Source organism: Vombatus ursinus, unplaced genomic scaffold (genome assembly GCF_900497805.2).
Source record: "Vombatus ursinus unplaced genomic scaffold, bare-nosed wombat genome assembly UNPS02015255.1, whole genome shotgun sequence".
In the NCBI taxonomy this organism is placed as follows: Eukaryota; Metazoa; Chordata; class Mammalia; order Diprotodontia; family Vombatidae; genus Vombatus; species Vombatus ursinus.
This window is the reverse complement of record NW_020955033.1, coordinates 10217589-10231200: the sequence shown is the minus strand read 5'-3', so window position 1 is coordinate 10231200 and position 13612 is coordinate 10217589. Positions and strand designations below refer to the sequence as shown.

The 13612-nt window shown below is 37.6% G+C and overlaps 1 pseudogene; it reads right to left on the bottom strand.

The window, feature by feature from the left end:
- Positions 1–4091: 4091 nt before the first annotated feature.
- On the bottom strand, positions 4092–11716 carry LOC114031742 (annotated as a pseudogene).
- Positions 11717–13612: the final 1896 nt, after the last annotated feature.

The window sequence follows — 13612 nt, the reverse complement described above, 5'->3', positions numbered from 1 at the left end:
GATAGATAGCAATGGATCCTATTTTAAAGAGCCTCCTTTTCTTGCCTATTCTTTCAGAAAGCAAAGAATGTATGCATGTCCTAAAGACATTTAAATACAACATGGTGATTGCATTGACCTAATTAATAGAAGAACCAGGAACAGAACCCAGATCTCCTACCTGTCAGCCCCAAGCTCTTCCTACTACATTCTGCTCCCAATGATGATGATGATGATGAATGGTTAGCTAACACTTGAGAAATAATACTTCTTGAGTCTCTTATCTTCTCCTTGTCCAAAAGATGGAGAATTTTGGGCTAAAAAATAGCATTTGAAATTGGTTAAATGTCCAGGCCCAAAGTGTATTAATTAATAGTTTGATACTACCTTGGGGGAAGATCATTAGTAGTAATGCCAACAAAATATCGATAGGGACCTGACCTAGAATTTCATTGGTACAGGGAACGACTAGGTGAGGAAACTCTCTCTACCAATGTATATATTGGCACATATACTGCAATTATAGCCTTAGAAATTTACCCAAAGCACTGATTACATAGCCAGTACAGGTCATAGGTGGGATGTGAGTTAGCTTCAAAGCCTCCTCTCTATTCACATTCCATCCTACCTCTTAATAATAATAACAACCATCCATGTAGGCATAGATCTTTAAGTCTTATGGAGCACTTTCCTCACAACTCTATCATGTGAATAACATAAATTATTATGCTTATTTTATTAATGAATTAATGAATTAATTTTATTTATTTTATAACTGAGACTTAGAAAGCTTCAAAGACTTGACTAAAGTCATGCAGTTAAGCAAATATCCAAGCCAGAATTTGACTTCAGGTTTCCTGATTCTGTCTTCCATTCTCTTTCTCCTACATCATGGTGCCTCAGAATGGAAGAGTGTGTGTGTGCATGTATATGTGTATGTACATGCATATGCATGTGTATGTGTATATATGTGTGTATATGTATGTATACATATACACATTCATATGTATGTTTGTGTATATGTATATATAGTACCTGGCACAGATTAGCATATAGATATCACACTTATCAATTTTGCAGATGACATGAGTCTGGAAGGGATAGTTCACACATTGAATGGAAGGATAAGGATGGAAATAGGTTAGAATGATGGACTGCACTAAATAAGATTAAATTTAGAAGGGTAAGTATATAAAGCCTTACATTGACATTCAAGAAATCAACTAGAGAATGAAAAAGGTGTTGATAGACATCAACTTGTGTAAAAACTTTGAGGTTTTAGACTTCACAGTAAAAAAAAAAAAAGCTAAAAGCAATCCTTGGTTACACTAAGTTGGTGGTGCACTGTAATGGACAAAGTGATGGACTTGGAGTCCATGACTTCAGGGTCTCAGGTCCTGACTTCAAATCCTGCCTTAAATCCTTACCATTGTATTTGTGTGATCCTGAGAAAGTCTCTTAACCTTTCTTGGCCTCAGTTTTCCATCTTTAAAATGGGGGTGATAATAGCCATTACTTGTAAGATTTGTTGTGAGTATCAAGTAAGATTAATAAACAAAGTACTTTGCAAAACTTAAATCACTGTACAAATGCTAGCTATTGCCATTAAGAGGGCCATGGTGTCCAGGACACAGGATGGGAAGAGTTCCTTTGTTCTCTGCCTTAATCAAATCACTTCCAGAGTATTTTCTTCCGTTCAGGGCACTGCATTTCAGATATGAAATTAACAAACTGTGGTGTATTAGGGAAGCGTGATCCAGATACTTGAGGGAACTCAAAATCTTGCTCAAAGAAGATAGCATGAAGGAACCAGAGCAAATAACCTGCAGAAGAGAAGGCATAACCCGGACTTGATATCCATCTCCCAGTATTTGGAGAAAGATTAGACTTGTAAGGGTCAGCTCCTGGGAACAGAATTAGGAACAATGGATGGAAATTACAGTGAAGTAAGCAGAAAAATTATAACAAAATTGTCGAAAAATGAAATAGGCTGCTTTGGAAGGGAATGAGTTCTCCATCATTTCAAGCAAATGTTTAAAATAAACATTTTATTAGGGATGATGTAGAGGGAGCTTTCTGACGCAGATAGAGCTTGGCCTAGATGATCTCAGAGTGAATCCTTCCCACGCTAAGAGTCTATTACTCTGTAATGGTTACAGAACTCTTCCATGAGGGCAAGCCTTTTGGAGAATTTAACACAATAGTTGTGCTTACTTGATATCCAGTGACTATCAACATAGTCAGAATATTATTCAAACTGTGTTGTATAGGCAAAACTGATTTTTTCCTCCCACTTCTCAACTTAAAATATTAGAATTTTGTAGGCCTATTTCAAGACCCTCGAACCCAATTGTTTATTTCCATATTCAGTCCTCCTATCTCCCAATAAACAATCAAAACCAAACAAACAAACAAAAAAACTCATAAATACTACTTTGCCTTCATGGCCAAAGCAAAGCAGAGAGGGGTACAATTATTTAGTGAATATGAGACTGGCTCTGCATATCCAGTTTGTATAATTCAGATCAAAGTAAATCTACTTTTAAGTTGACAAGTCTTTGGGGCTGTGTCTAGCCATGCAAAGCAAAAACCCAAGCTGATTTTCTTAGTCATTTGTCCCCCTCAATTTTTTTTTTGCTTCAGTTCTCTGACTATTTCAGTTGAAAGTATTTTAGTTCTGAGTTGTTCAGAAAATATCTTCAAGTCTCCATCTATTTCACAAGACATTTTCTAATCTTCCCTTTATTTGAGATTAGTGTGTGTGTGTGTGTGTGTGTGTGTGTGTATTTTCCTCTAAGTTTATACACTGCTGGTTGTTGAATATTGAAACAGATCCTAAGGACATTAAATTTGGATGCCTTTGGCGAAGATTTTTTCAAAGACAAAGATTCCTTTTGCTAGCAAATGGTTAAAAAGTAATGTTTGTTTTAATGATTGCAAATGAGAAAAAAGAATTTGTTGGAAGGTTGGGAGAGGGGGAAGGTGGTAGTGTAGAACACAGACTAAGATTATTCAACTAGCTTGGAAATATTTTGACCCAGAGGAAAATGCTGTATAGTTAAAATATTGGTATAATGTATTTGGATTGCTTATTAAGACAACATAAATACATTTAAGCTGTTCTGTATAAAAATGTAGGTACTTCCATTTAGGATGAGGCATTTATGATGAAGGAACAAAGAACATACCTTTCTATCAAACTTCAACTGGCAATTTAACCAAGGATCAGACAGGACATAACAGAGCCGCCCTGCCTGCTTCTGGATGAGCACTCAGGTTAGCTTAGCACTTTGGTACTTTGAGAATGGTAGACCTCCCTGGATGTTTATAACCAACTACGGATGCTAGCTCAGCTCTTAGGTATTTTGGTGATGATAAAGAAATCTCCTTATTAGTTACTTCTAAAAGATAATTATCTCCTTTCTTCCCAGATTCTGAGGGTGTCAGTACCTTTCAAGCCTGTTGTTCCCAGAGGGCAGCTACAGTAGAGGGTCTCAAGTTAACGAACTTGAGCCTGAAACTTTAGTTATCTTCTTTGCTTGGTTTTCTGTTCCTGAATGAAGTTGCCTGATCAGCAATACTCAGATGTCCAAGTCTTAGAGGTAAGCTTATGAATTCCAGAGGCTGAAGATCCAGGGTCCTTCAGTCAGAGCTGACTGGCAGTGAAGGAAGCTTTTTTTTTTTGCATCAGAGAGTATGCCACCAAATAGGGACAGGACAAGGGAGGGAACACAAGCTAAACCCTTGGCCAAATGTTCCAGAAGGCATATACCTTGAGGGGTAGAAGATAAAGTGAATGTAACAATACCTATTTAGCAGACCTACAGACCTCTTTATTTTCCAGTGTTTATCTCAACCTTTCAGCAGAGTATAGCAGAAGCTACTATAACTATTTGTTTAGTTTGTATAAATTTCAATACAAATGGAGTATAATAGGTTATAATGAGTTTTTTAAAATACCAAAATTTTTAAAAGCTTGGAAGGCTTAAACTAAAAACGAGCATATTCTTTCATAGGTATGAGTAACAATGGTTATAATTATTAAATGGTGTTTTAGTAAGTGTTGGATGTCTGCTTTCTGAACTGTCATTTTGCCTTTTTTCTTTGTGATGTCAGAGTTTTGCTTGGATCTTTGCAGCAATTGCCTTGATCAAATCACATATAATGCCAACATAGTCGTCAATCTGTCTGATACTTTTCATTGACAATTGGAACACTGAAGACCAGTAGTTTATCAAGAATCAGAAACTAATCCCATTAAATTACACATGACATATGGTCACATATGTCATCAACTATATGAACCTAAAACTATCTTTAAGGAATGAGCCAGATCTTTCATCAGAAGAGAGATGGATTTGAGAACTCTGTTGAAATGCACCATAAGCCACATTCACAGAAATAGGGGAAGTTTCTGAGGTTAAACAAATGTCCACATCCAGGAAGCCTTTGAATGAATGGCCTTCTTCTGACTTCTGTATAGCACTGATGACAGATTTGTAGACCTTGAAGCTGATGGTGACAGAGAGACGAACTAAGTTGAGGTAAGAAGCCACACTGATGACCCTGAAGGCTTGCTAGGAAGAGCAGCATGATCAGTGATGTGTCAAAGACAAGCTTGGAATTCTTTATATCCCACCAAAAGATCAGATCATGTACTGCTCAAGATGAGGTACAGTTCTCATTCCTCAGGCGAAACAAAATATATTTTTAAATGTTTCTGTCGATATGTGCTAATGAGTGTTTATGTTTAGTATTTCCAAATCAATTTAATAAACATTTATTAAGCATCAACTATGTGCTAAGTGCTGGGGATACAATTAATAAAAAGAAAGACAGTGTCTGCCCTCAAGGAGCTTACAATCTAATAGAATAAGTGGGAAAAAACACACAAAGGGAAAACTTAGGATTGAGAGGGTGCCAGGGGACATCTTGTTTTGTGGAGTTGAAACCATGCAGAGCAGCAGATGCAAAGCGGGGTGAGGAGCTGAGTGTCCAGCCCAGTCCACCAAGTACATATGTCCAGAGAAGAGGCCTCCACACCCTTAGTGGAGTAGGAGAAGGCACAGTCCACTAGCCCTCCTGGATCTAGCTGCAGTTTTTACTGTTAGAATAGCATAGCTTCGTATGTAGTCAATTTTATGACAAACTAGATGTCATAGAATAATTTATAGCTTTCTTCTGAAAAATCAATCTACAAGAAAATACAAGACTAAGTTGATTCTAATAAATAAAATTCCCTTTCATGAAAACGAACTACACATGAGATTTTAATCGCAAACATCCACTGATATATCTTCATATTTTGACATATGAAACAAACAAGTTTCATTTCAAGTTCTTTAAATCTCCAAATATTTCTCAAGGCTTTAGATTTTTAAAAACTGAAAATATACTTCAGTACTCCATTTTCTAAACAAACTTGCATTTGAAAGGAAAAGTCACAAACCTATAAGTGTTCCATTTAGAGCTTAATCCAAAGCAATTCTTTCAAGAGATAGTTTTTCTGTGAAATTTTTGAGTCCCTTACCTCCTTTCCAACAAATGAAAGTATGTGGTACAACGTTCACCTCTCAATAATCAAAATTTGTTTCAGAAATCTAGTTTTAAGATTCTTTTGAAGTTTGAAAAATAATTATACTATTGTCACTTGTTATAATCCTCACTGGTCACTCACTAGACTGGTCACTGCTGACCTCAGTATTTACATAGAAAAGCAATGAAAACAAATGAGATGTTAATGAAAGCCCCTCTATATACACAAATACACACAAGATTAGTAGCAAATATGTGCCAAAAGGTAAAAGGTATCCATAAATGCTGTAATATTTCAATACCTATTTTCTGGTATTTGAGAATGCAAAAGGGTAAAATGGTCTGGGTATAATTGTACAATGAGGGAACTGGCCAGTAGGGGATTAGGAATATCCTAAATCCTCAAGGCATGAGCACTAAACTCTGCCTGCTATTGACTCATGTAGGGGGGTTCATAATCCAGCTTCAATAGGTACAAGATGACATGTAATAGAGGGACCCTCATCCCTAATTCACAGTTTATACAGGATTCCTCTGACTCTTACCTGTCCACATTTTGTTGTTGCAGTTGTTTTTTAGTCGTTTTTCAGTCATGCCAGACTCTTCATGACCCCATTTGGGATTTTCTTGGCAAAGATACTGGAGTGGTTCTCCATTTCCTTCTCCAGCTCATTTTACAAATGAGGAAGCTAAGGCACACAGGGTTAAGTGACTTGCCCAGGGTCACACAGCTAGTAAGTGTCTGAGGCAAGATTTGAACTCAGTAAGATGAGGCTTTCTGACTCCTGACCTGGCACTTTATCCACTGTGCCACCTAGCTCCCCACCTCTTCACTTACTGACTGGTAAAGAAGAGGCTTTTGATTGGCTGCTAAGCCAGAAATGAGTATGTACTACTTAGCCAAAATGAGGTCTCTCTCTTCCCTAGGAGCAATTGAGGCAGGAACTGTTCTGAAACTCCAGGTAGGGGAGGGGCCTGGGTCTCTCTCTCACCCAGTTGTCACGAAGCCTGGAATGCATGCTGCTGCTGTTGTCTTGCTCTGTTGTATTTCCCTGATTTTACATGAAGGAATATTAAACTTTGGCGTCTTTGGAAGGTTGGGAGAGTCAGCAGATGTCCAATAGCCATTCCACGGAAGGAGCCAGCAATGAAGAGTGACCAGCTTGGCCAATCTAGCAGTGGATTCATTTGGAAATCATGATGTCATACTGTAAGCAAGGGGATAATGTAATTTGGCTATTCTGCCTCTGGGAGTAAGCTCAGCGGTGAGAAGAATATTTGTAGCTACCATTTAAAGTTTAACCAAATTCTTCCGAGGAACCAAGGTACAAAAGGGAAAGTGTGTCCCATTTAACACAGACATTTTGTACTTACAGTCTTGCTATGCCGTCTCGATAAATATACCTTGCAGGGGTTGAGGGAACTAATGTTAATTGATTATCAGTGATATCAAAGAGATGTAAACAGACTAAATTACATTGGGGGCACTAATCATTAAGGGGAGACTGAGGGGAAAACCCACACAGGAATGGGGACTTGAACCAGTGGCATCAGAAGAACTCTGCTGCCCCTTAGGGATACTCCTAGATCCTGAGGAGAAGATATAGCCAGCCAGGCTCTCCATTCCTGATATGCTAGTGCATATGTGGATTAGAAGAATAAGTCCAGAGCCTCTCTCCAGTTGCCTGAAGTGAAAGGATTAATTGTATCATTTATTATTTATTTAGAACCCATAGAATTCTTATCATTTTAAAGATTGGAGAAAAGATATAGTACTTGTGTTTTCAGATGTTATAATCTAATACACACAATGACTTGCCCTGGTAGGTGATTAATAATTGTTTGCTGAAAGAATAGAAGAGAGAAAAAAATAGAAAATCAGATCAATGGAAGAATCATTAACATTTGAACTCAATTCTAAAGTGGCCTTGTGGGAAAAGCCACCAGAGAGGATGTGCTTTGCCTTTCCCTGAACTTAACCCTTCTTCACCCAAACCCCAAGAGAATTATGACAAGCCATCAACAGTAGTATTCTTTCCTTCTCTTCCTTTTACTCCTCCCTTGGCCTCAGGCTACTAAGATCCCATCAGAGTAGCCTGGTGGGAAGAGAGACCTCTGGGGATGTTCTTCCATCCTGTATCTGCAGTCATACAGAACCAATTGGGATACCTAGGCAGGAAATGAGATATTCACACATCTGCTTTAAATGGGCTCAGAATCTGTAATTACAACTCTAATGAGATGGAGAACCACCAGGCCTTATCATCTTTCCTGACATCTCATCCTAAGATCTTCTAAACCTTATCTTTCCTGAAACTGCCCCAAACCCTTTGGCTTTGCTATTTGCCCTGTTTCTGTAGCCTTAGTACTTTGGGCACTTTTAGAAAAATCTACCCCCAAAGTGAAATATCTGACCTATGTCATCACTGCAAATTAGAATGTGGACAACTTAAAAGCAGGCAGTATCTTGCTTTTTTTCCCCTTCTATTTGTATCCCCAGTGATTGGCCAGAAGTAATAACTTAGTAAATGCTTTTTTGTTCTTTTATTCAATCACCCAGTATTCAGTAAATCTAGCAATATAATTTACTTGAGGAAAAATTCTCTTTGAAAAGAACTTAGGCAGAGGACAAGACAATAGATTATCAGAGGCAATGACACTGAGCTGCCATCCACAATTCCTCTAAGCAAGTCTAGAAAATGCACCAGATTAAATCTAGGGAAATCTAGAAAAAGTCCCAGTGAGTCCTTTGTCCAACCTGGGACTGCAGAAGAAGACAGAAAGGGAGGTCTGCTGTCACTGGGCTCTGAGTCAGGACAATAGCTGGGTCACATGGAGCACATCAGGGTCCGGTCCAGGGTCCAGAGCACCAAGGCAAAAGGAGGTCCCAGATCTATACCAGGGCACTGTAACAGGCGCCAACTAGCAGCCTTGTCATTCACTACTTAGTTCTGGGTCACAGATCCAGAGTAGACTGAGAAGGGGACCCGTGCACTGGGGTGATATTCCTAGATGAGAAGGCTTGGGTGGTTTACTGAGAAAGGAGGAAGTTCAGAAGCAAGAAACAGAGGTTGACTCATCCCAGAAGCAGAGTAAAATCTCAGTTCTGGCATCTAGCTGAGCCTGTAGAAGAATAACCAGTGCAGGAATCCCAGACCAAAGCCGGCTTATAGTTCTGCCACTCTGAATCAGCAGAATTTCCCAGCTGGCTGACAGGGGCTGAGTCCAGCAGCACTCTACTGCTGTCCTGACCCAAACCCAGGCCAGGAACTTAAAGAGCTCAGACTAGGGGGAATTATGAAGGGTATTATGGTTTTCTATTACAATTGTTTGTACAATTGCAATTATTTGTAATCCACCTTCCTCCCTCCCTTCCCATTGTGATTTATGCATATAAATCTCTGTCTTCATAAAGCAAGGTAGAATTCTGATCAAGAGAATTCTCAATTTGCAAATCTGTTCCTTATAATGAAACTAATTAATTAAACCACTACTTGATTACTGGCATTTTGTCTCTGGCCTTCTGTTTTGTTGTTTTCTCAGGTTAGAGACTGACTCAGTAAAAATCCTTTTAACACCCTGGATCAGACCACTCTGGAAGATTGAAAACTTTCAGGTCCCTAGCCTGTCCCTCAAATTCTGTTACAACACTCAATACCCCAAGAAGGCAGCAACAAAACCAGCCCAGACCTTCCCTCCAGAAGTATGGTGGAGCCTAGCCCTAACATCAAGTTCATAGTCAGGAAGTAGGCTGGAAGGAAAGGCAAAAAAAAAAGAATCCCATCATAGTGAGCTCTTATGGTCTTATGGTAGAAGGGATGCTCAAGATACAAACACAAGAATTGATCAAAACATCTATAAGCAATTCCTCAGAGAAAAATACAGATTGGGCATGAACTAATCCAGAATTCCTAGCAAGAGTTTTTTTTTTAAGTTAAAACAGTTTTTGTTGGATTTTTTATAAATAGTTTGAGAACAGTTGAGGAAACAATTAGAAAAGAAATGAGAGCTATGGAAGAAAGAATTGGGAAGGGAATTAACAGCTTGGCAGAATAGATATATAACTTTGCCCCTGCAACACAGAATGGACTAAATAGGAGCCAATGACTGCATGAAGCAACAAGAAATATTAAAATAAATTCAAAAATCTGAAAAAAAGAAGAAAATGTAAAGTATTTCATGGCATAAACAAGTGACTTAGAAAACAGATTGAGGAGAAAAAAATTAAGAATCACTGGACTATTTGAATGTTATGATCAAAAAAAGAGCCTAGATATCATATTTCAAGAAATCTTAAAAGAAAACAATCCATATCTCTTAGAACCAATCAATCAATAAACATTTGTTAAGTGGACACTGTGCTGAATTCTAGAGATACAAAGAGGAAAAAGCCGGCCTCTGTCCTCAAGGAGCTAACAATCTAATGGGGGAGACAACATGCAAACAAATATATATGGAACAAGCTATATATAGGATAAATGGAGATAATTAACAGAGGGAAGGCACTAGAATTAAGAGGGGTTAGGAAAATCTTTCTGTAGAAGGTGGGATTTTAGTTGGGACTTAAAGGAAGACTATTAGTCAGATAAGAGGAGACAGAGTATTCCAGGCATAGGAAACAGCCAGAGAAAATGCCCAGAGCTGCGAACATATCTTTGTGGAACAACCAGACCAGTGTCACTGAATTGAAGAGTATGTGTTAGGGAGTAAGGCATAAGAAGATTGGAAAGGTAGGAGGAGGCTAGGGAAGAGCTTTGAATGCCAAACTCAGCATTTAGTCAATAACACTATATTTGTGGGGAAAAGCAGTATATGAGATGGTCTAAGAGTGGCATGAAGGAGAGAAAATTCTGCCATTTCTTTACATTCAAGCTGATTATATTACAACAACAACAACAGCAAAGTTTAAGGTCTTGGGGGCCCTTTCACCAAGTAATGCTGACCTTAATGGTTGGGTAAATAGCCCATATAACCTTGAAGGTCAATTCTCAATGTCATGTTTGAGAAGCAGTGTCATGAAATAGAGAGAGGGTTAGCCTTGAAATCAGGAAGTCCTAAAATAAATTCTTGCCTCTGATATATGGTAGTTGTGTGACCAGGGGCAAATCCCTTGACTTCTCAGTGCCTCTTTAAAACTATGAGTTGCTAGTCTGCATTGGTGGAAGGATTCTCTAAACTGGAAATTCTCCATACTGATGAAATCACAGGTTAACAGCACACAGAAAAGGCTGAATCTTTTAACTTTGGCAGAAAGATACCATCATCATTTTTGTCTTAAGTTTTGTTGTTTTTTAGTGTTGTATTGATTTATGCTGTAGTTGCTGTGTAGAGTGCTATTTTGGCTTTTTTTCTTGATTCTATAGCAGTTCATAATGTCTTCCCATGTTTCTCTGAATTATTTATGTAGTAAGCCTATATACCCCGTGCTTCAGTATAGATCTTCTCTCAGCTCCACTCAAGTTCAGGGTACTGCTCAGGTAGTTGTCTATTCAAATTCCAAGCCCGATGACATGGATCAGATCAATCTCTATAATTCATGAAATCGTAGCAGAGAAATTTAATAAAAGAACATAGCAACATGAATAACAAGGATTTTGCTGAGGCATTAAATGTTCTCAGCATACATTCCCAAGTGACTGACACTCCTAAACATCTGGTTGATTCTCATTTAACTCCTATATCTCCTCAATACAGTTAAAGACAGAATCTGTTCACTCATGAAAAGTCATTTTAGAGATTAACATGTAGAGAAAAATCGATTTAGTCACTTTTCTTTCCAACTTGGTGAATGGCAGGTTTAAGAATGCTAGATTTTTGGCACAATAACTGGGCGAACCCTGAAACCCTGAGCCACAGTCCTCACTGTCAGTATCAAGGTCTAGGTGGAACTCTCAAACTCAGAATGCAGTTTGCCATTAATTCTATGTTTTGCTACCCCCTTGTTTCTATACATTCTAGCTATTGCTGCCCTTCATCTTATCAACCCTGGAAGACACCTATAGACTGTTTAAATGGGAGAAGTAGAAGCTAGCATAGGTATCACTGGGTGATATTGTCATTCTGCAGAGCTCATGCACAGCCTTATGGGAGGTGTAGTGCTAAGAATTTCTCCGCTGGGCGAAATTCTCTCTCAGCCCCAAATGTTGTAGAAACACAGATTACCTCCGTAATTCTCATACCCTCCAACATCCATGTTCATCATTCTCACAACTCCATAATGTTCCATTACATCTTTATACTTCAGTTTCTTTGGTAATTTCAAAATTCTTCAGCACATGTTTTAGTTTGGTTTTTTGTTATTACAAATAATGCTGATATGAATATTTTTCTATATATGAGGTTTTTCATATGATTAATAATTGCTTTGGGGTATAAATCTAGCATTGGAGTATCTGGGCATAAGGGAATGAAAAATTCAGTAGCTTTATTTATGTAATTAAAATTTTTTTCATAATGATTGGGTTAATCTGTAGTTCTATCAGCAGTGAATTGGTCTCCTTCTTTTCTCATATTCCTTTCAACATTGACTTTTTTCCATAAAAAAGTGCCATATTCATTGAATATTTCTTCAATTATTTTTATCTTCCTTTACTTTTGAAAAATTACAGGATTTAAAATAAAGCCATATAAATCACAGCATTTCTATAAAAATATCAATAAAATATAGCAAGAAGAGATAGAATGAGAAATTCCATTTTAAATAACTATGGAATATGTGATACTTGAAATCTATCTGCTAGGATATAAACACATGAACTACACTCACACCACTGGAAAAACCCTCTACTCAAATAAAGGCAGGCCTAAATAACTGGAGAAATATTAATTCTGCTTACAAGTAGGCAGATCCAATATGATAAAAATGACGATATTGCCTAAATTAATTTACTTATTCAGTGTCATACCAATTAAACTAATAAAAGGTTTCTTTATAGAGCAAGAAAATATAATGAAATTCGTGGGGGAGCAAGAGGTCAAGAATCTCAAGGGAAATAATGAAAAAAAGTGGGAAGACAGGGAGCCTGGCAGTACCAGAGCACAAACTATGGTGCATATCCGTAATCATCACGATGATTTGGGACTGGTTAAGAAATAGATTGATCAGTGGAATATATTAGATATATAATATACAGAAGCAAACAAGCATGGTAAACCAGTGTTTGATAAAAACCAAAGACCCTAGCTACTTGGATAAGTACTAACTATTTGACAAAAACTGCTGAGAAAAGTGGAAAGTAGTTTGTCAGAAACTAGGTGTAGACCAAAATCTCACACTGTATACCAAATGAATACATGACGTAGACACAAAAAGTGACATCATAAACAAATTAGGTAAGAAACAGAGACATTGCCTTACATATCTATGGACTGAGGAACAGTTCATTATCAAGTAACAAAAATAATGATAATAATAATAATAATAATAGCTAACATTTATATAGCACTTGCTATGTGCCAGGTATCATGCTAATTCACAATTATCATCTCATTTGATCCTCACAACAACCCTGCAAGGTAGGTACTTTATTATCCCTATTTTACAGATGAGGAAACTGAGGCAAACAGAGGTTAAGTGAGGTTAAGCATCATAAAGCTAGTAAGCTAGTAAGTATCTGAGGCTGCATTTGACTCCAGACCGAGCACTCTATCCCCCATGTCACCTAGGATCACAGAAGATAAAATGGTCAGTTTTGATGAAATAAAATTTAAAAGTTTTGCACAAACAAAACCATTGCAGCTAAAACTAGAAGGGAAGCAAGCAACTAGGGGGAAAATCTTCTAGGAAGTTTCCCTGAACAAAAGGTCTTATTTCTAATATATGTAGGGAACTTATTCAGATTTATAAAGGTAAGGGCCATTTCCCAATTGGCAGATGATCAGAAGATATGAACAGTTCTTTTTCAAAGGAAGAAATCCAAGTTATCAATAGTCATATGAAAAAAATATTCTAAATCACTAATAATTGGAAAATGCAAATTGAAACAACTCTGAGGTTCCACCTGTGAAACCATATCCCTCAAAGTTATTAAACTGTATTATATCCTTTGGCTTAATAATATAGGAGGAAGAGGAAGAAGGAGGAGGAAAAAGGAGAAGG